The 6,330-nt window shown below is 36.7% G+C and overlaps 1 pseudogene; it reads left to right on the forward strand.

Moving 5' to 3' along the window:
• Positions 1 to 240: 240 nt before the first annotated feature.
• Positions 241 to 5,569, forward strand: LOC149440760 (uncharacterized; annotated as a pseudogene).
• Positions 5,570 to 6,330: the final 761 nt, after the last annotated feature.

Below are 6,330 nucleotides of genomic sequence, written 5' to 3' on the forward strand. Positions count from 1 at the left end.
GAGAGAGGTTTTGATGATTGTGTCAGACAACTTGTGGGAGTACATTATGCAGTAAAAGCAACAGAGCATATTGTAGGATTCAACAAAATTATTCTACAAACTCCACATAGCACATTGAAGTTTCTTTTTGAGAAAAATGTTCCGGGAGTTTCCAACCAAAGATTTTCTCAATGGTTGTTGGCTCTATCACCTAAGCAAATACAGGTTGAACATAATGCCAAGTATGTCCTACCTCAGTTGATGAAATACAACGGGTTAGAACATGAATGTTTATGTGAAGTCCAAGAGACTTCCTCTCCTCTTTTTCGTAGAGAGGCAGAGAAAATTGATGAACCTGTATTTGTTGATGGTTCACGATACTGTATGTCAGGTAATTATTACAGTGGATATTCAATTTGGTATCCAGAGCGTAATTATTCTATACAGCACAAATTGCCAGGACATTTTTCAGCTCAAAGGGCAGAACTTGAAGCAGTAAAAACTGTGATGACATTAGACAAGGAAGAGAACAGAAGTCCATTAGTGATCTACAGTGACAGTTCATATGTTGTACGTTCTCTGACAGATTATTTATCAACTTGGAAACGTAGAGGTTTTGTAGATGCATCCAATAAAGTTCTAGTGCACAAAGAGACACTTGAATCAATTTTTAAGCTAGCAGAGAAAAATCCTTTTGCCTATGCAATTGTTAAAATTCCATCTCATAGGAAGGACAATGATGAGATGAGTGTAGGCAATAGAACAGCTGATCTCTTAGCAAAAGAAGCAGCTTTACACGGAGTACCAGTGATTCAGTCTGAACCAGTCTCAGTTAATGTTGTTAGGAAGACAGACACACAGATTCCCTCCTTTGCAGAAGAACAGAAAAGGGATCCATCTCTTTCTGCTTCTCAGGTTGATCCAAAATTTCCCTTTGTATATGAATACGGAATTTTGTGTCATGACTTAAACGGGTTTCTGCGTCCTGTTATGCCGCAGCATCTACAGGTAGAATTTACAAAATACAGTTATGAAAGTCTAGGTCACATAGGTAAACAAAGATTGCTTGAAATTCTCAAGGAAAAATTTTACTGGGACAAAATGGAAGAAACAGTAGACAGTGTAGTTCAATCTTGTCTAATCTGTGCTCAAGTGAATCCTCGACCAAAGGGTCAAAAACCTCCATTACAAAGAACTCCAGCAGATGGACCATGGTCCACATTACAACTAGATTATATAGGACCGTTACCTACAGGTAAAAATGGGTACAGATATGCTTTAGATGTAGTTGTTTTCTCAAAATGGATTGAAATCTTGCCTGTTCGCAAAGATGATGCATCAACAACTGCTAAAATGCTAATTAATCATGTTTTTCCAGTCTGGGGTATACCAACAAACCTCAGTAGTGACAGAGGAACCCATTTCACAGGTAAAATCATGCAGGCAATGTATAAAATCTTAGGTATACAACAGAGATTTCATGTGCCCTATCATCCACAATCTGCAGGTATGGTAGAAAGAATGAATAGGACTGTCAAATCAAGAATTGCAAAAATGTTATTGGACAGAGGAAATACTTGGGTTGATGTTGTACCATTGGTTCTGATGAGTGTCAGAAGTACAACATCTTCTGCAACACAGTATTCTCCTTTTGAGTTAATGACAGGAAGGAAAATGTGTCTTGTATTTCTCCATGAACCATTCTTGTCAACGCCGCAAAAAGAGGCAATAGAAAAAACAAAGTGGTTACAGATGTTGCAAAACAATCTGAACACTATTGTACCACATGCAGCTACTCACATGCAAAAAATGGTTCCTCCACATTCTTCTAAGTTCGAAAAAGGAGGACAAGTAATGGTAAAAACTTTCAGAAAAACTGGACCATGGCAAAGCAACTGGAAAGGTCCATTTGATATTTTGGATGTTCAAGGAGTAATGGTACAAGTGCAAAGACCTCTTAATTCAGTAAAAAATGCGCGCAGACAACAAAAAATGTGGGTGCACAGTGACCAATGTAAATTGTTTATACCGAGATACTGATACTGCATTTCTTTTGCAGACATGGATTTCAAAAATCCGGAAGAGACAAAGAATCGCAGATTCCAGAGAAAAATAAACATTACAACAAAAGAACATAAGGAAAATCAAAGCAGTAGAAAGGAAAGACTTATCATCACAGGATTGATCTTTTTCCTAGTGACAATGACAATATTCGTAATCTACATCATAAACTTTTCCAGCAATGCAGAAGTTAACAAGACTGAAGCCCTAAATAAGAAAGACATTACACTTATTAGGAACAAAAGATTTTTTCCTAAGGACAGTGACATTAATACAGCTGAAGACTTGTTAGGATATGTGTGCATATGTTATGGAAGAACTTGTTGTATGGAATTGTATTTCGTTCATAATAATGATATTGAAGTAAGAGCTAAAATAGAGTCTAAATCAGAATTTGTTAAAATGCAAGGATCTTATATGATCAATAATAAAACTAGTAACTTTGAATGTAATTTATCAGATATGGGATACTGGTTAATAGTTTTAAAGGGAAATTAACCTACTATTTGGTCAGGAGATATTTCAATAGACATGTTAAAAACTGGAAAAATAGGAAGTTCTAAAACAGATATTTGGTATCAATTACAAAGTTATTCACACTTTCTTGGTCCTGAACATCTGAATATAAATGGTAATGAAAAAGAGGACATAGTGAAAATATGGGATTTCCAAGTGACAAGAGCTTTGGTTCAAACTAAAGTCAAAGTAATTGTTATTGTGGTAGATTGGATTGTCCTAGAGATAAAAATATCTCCTCAATCATTAAGACTCGTAGAAGGAAAGGATAATCTGAATTTGATGTGTAGTACACAAATACACCTACCTCAAAATTCATTATTAACTTGGAAAAGAAATGGTGAATTTTTGGGAAGTTTTCATCATGATAAAACTGATGTTATCCATAAAAGTATTTTTGGTAATTTGAACTGGGATAATGATAAATTTGTGTATCATCAAAACACTATATCTATTAATGATTCAGGTATATATATGAATGCTGCATATCAATAGAAAATTATCCAAAGAAATGTGTAAATACAAATGTAATTGTAATATCCCCTAAAAGAACACAATGTACAGATAAGACATTTATTCCAGCCAGTCCCTTCCAAATTAACCATTTCCAAACCAGACTTCTTTTGAGAGAAGGAAAGTTTGTTATTATATTGTGGAACTTTAACATTTCAGAATGGAAAATCTCAACAAGGTTTCCACAATGTAAAGGACATCTGGTTAATATGGAATTAGGTATTGAAAGATGGTTTGGTACTAATATTAAGAATCCTCACAGGAATAAACGTGGTATAGTTGAAGGTATTTTAGGAGGAGTTGGTACTATTGGAAGTATTACAAATAGTATGGACATTAGTACATTAAAGTCTGATCTCGAGACAGCTGGTTTAGGTGTCCGTTTATGGACCAGCGGTAATAGATCGCTGCTCAATTCTCCGGCATTCTCGGAGAACACAGTTCTCCTGTGAATGCAGTTTATGAAGCAGTTCTCCAAACGAAAGGAGAACGGTCTCCAAACGCTGGAGAACGGTCTACAAACTCTGGAAAACGGCTCATTTTACTATAATCTCTCGAGATTATAGTAAAAGATCAGTTTTGCTAAACAGAGGTAAATTATCTCTGCTTAGTTTTCGGTCCCTCTGATTCTCCAGCTCTGGGCTGGAGAATCTGGAGGGAGAACACAGATCTCCAGAGAAGGGCTGACATGATCTCCTGAATGTCATAAACTGTGAATGACCAGAGAATAGCTGAGATCTGTTGAATCGCAGCTATTCTCTGTGTCATAAACGGACACCTTAGTGGGAAGCAATAGTATTAAAGTACAAAGGTGTCCGTTTATGACACAGAGAATAGCTGCGATTCAACAGATCTCAGCTATTCTCTGGTCATTCACAGTTTATGACACTCAGGAGATCATGTCAGCCCTTCACTGGAGATCTCTGTTCTCCCTCCAGATTCTCCAGCCCAGAGCTGGAGAATCAGAGGGACCAAAAACTAAGCAGAGATAATTTACCTCTGTTTAGTAAACTGATCTTTTACTATAATCTCCAGATTATAGTAAAATGAGCCGTTTTCCAGAGTTTGTAGACCGTTCTCCAGCGTTTGGAGACCGTTCTCCTTTCGTTTGGAGAACTGCTTCATAAACTGCATTCACAGGAGAACGGTGTTCTCCGAGAATGCCGGAGAACTGAGCAGCGATCTATTACCGCTGGTCCATAAACGGACACCAAAGAAACTTAAATCAGATATTGGAAAATATGGTGATTAAAACAGCCAATATTATGGGTCCATCTATATTACATTTAGAGAATATTACTCTTAATTTAATGACAAGTGAACAGCATTCCCATATAGCCAGAGCATGTTTAGAAATTCAGATTCCACAAATTTTAAAATAATAGCTCAAGCTTTTCAAAGTGGAATAACTCCTCTAGGTATTGTACAAAATTTACCCAGAGAGTATGTATATGCCATAAACCATACTGATCTGTGGGTAAATACGTGGATTGGATGTTATCAGAACATATGTTATAGTTCTTCAATGATTCCTGTAGCAGGAAAAGAACAAATGTTGGTTCCAATCACTGTCTTGGGATTACCAGTTAGCAACACACAGTTACTATATTATCATCTGCAATATACAGATTTTGCATTTACTGATAATAATTTTGAGTTAGAACAATTAGATCTGTCTTCATATTTACAATTTCAGTCTAAAGTTATTTGTCTACCTAATCAAGACAAAGGTATATATCATTCTTGTTACCATAACCATACTCTATGTTCAGCAAGGATAGAAAAGGTTAAAACCACTTCTGAGTTAATTTCAATTGTAGATAAAAAGAAAGTTTGTTTTCAAGTTATGTCTAACTCAGAAAGGGTTAAATCCTTCTCCTCTTCTTGTACACATACAGAAAACTTAAGTCGAGGTTTGTTCTGTATAGAAGGAGATATTTTAGCAATAAGTGTTAATGGGATGAGAATGAATTTAACAAACATGCTTATGAAAAATATAAGTGCTCTTCCCATACAGTACAATATATCTCAAGTGGATGAATTCCCTTGGAGAGATTGGGCAAATGTTATTCAAAAAGATGAAGGTTTACTGATAGCTTTATCAGATGAACTTCAAAAAGCAGAAATATTATTTAAACATGAACAAGGGAGTTTGCAAGATATAGAACATGAATGGTCTCAATTTTCAGGTCATTCTTGGTGGTCAAAATTTAAACGTACTGTATCAATGTTGGGAAAAACTTCAATTGCATCTGCAGCAGGAAATATTTTATTACATCCTGTAATAATTATTTTTATTATTATCATATTATGTATTATATTCCAATTATGTTTGATGTGTAAAATGAGAAGTTTCTATAAGCGAATTAGAAGTGAAATTAGGAAAGGAGATAATTTATTACAAAATATACTTAAGAGAAAAATACTTTCTGGTTTTGCTGACTCAGTTACAAATAATGATACATTTGAAATTACTAAATCAAAACCTGAGTGTTTGTGATATAAATGATGTGTGCGTGATATAAATTAATATGAACTTCATATTTCAGAGGTCCAATGCTGTGGCAGGGCCACTTTGCCAGTGCAAAGATGCCAAACTTCACCCCCCCCCCCCATTCATGATGTGTAAGCTTAGGATTCTACGTCCAGAAGTCACAAGCAAGTAACTGCTGGGCATAGGATCCCTACACCCAGCAGTCACTCACTTGATGTCAAAATTACTGATGATGTCACTACTCCTGTTGGCCTTGTAACAGAAGGAAGGCGCATCCAACTCTACAGTAAATCATTGCACCCAGGGCAGCCACCCCTCCCACCCACTCCTTGTCCTGGTCCTGCCCAGGTCTTTCTTACTAGGAGAGACTGTCAGTCATGAGCTCAGGTCCATGTATACTGACAATACAGGCTCTTTTTACTGTCTTTTTACTATTTATTGCTAAAGAACTTTGAACAGGAGAGGGGTTTAGACCCACAGGATAGTCCAAAACAATAATAGCATTCAATGGGACACTTTTTTTTAGCTGAACATCCTTACAGGAGCAGGCACACACTACACTCCCAATTCAGGTCTTACTCACAATGGCCCAAGAGCTGTCTGCCACCCAACATCCATAGGTAGATCCTCAGTGAAGGAGGTAAAAGATCCTTCTCCAGACCAGGACTTTAGGACAGTGCCTGTCACATACCTTAGATAAAGAGCCTGACGTGAAGAGGCAGGCCTCCCGTACAGCTCTGGCTCGGGGGCCACTGGTAGTGGGACAA

The sequence above is a fragment of the Staurois parvus genome, unplaced genomic scaffold, assembly GCF_062004578.1.
Source record: "Staurois parvus isolate SC_StPar_1 unplaced genomic scaffold, SC_StPar_1.0 ptg001054l, whole genome shotgun sequence".
In the NCBI taxonomy this organism is placed as follows: domain Eukaryota; kingdom Metazoa; phylum Chordata; class Amphibia; order Anura; family Ranidae; genus Staurois; species Staurois parvus.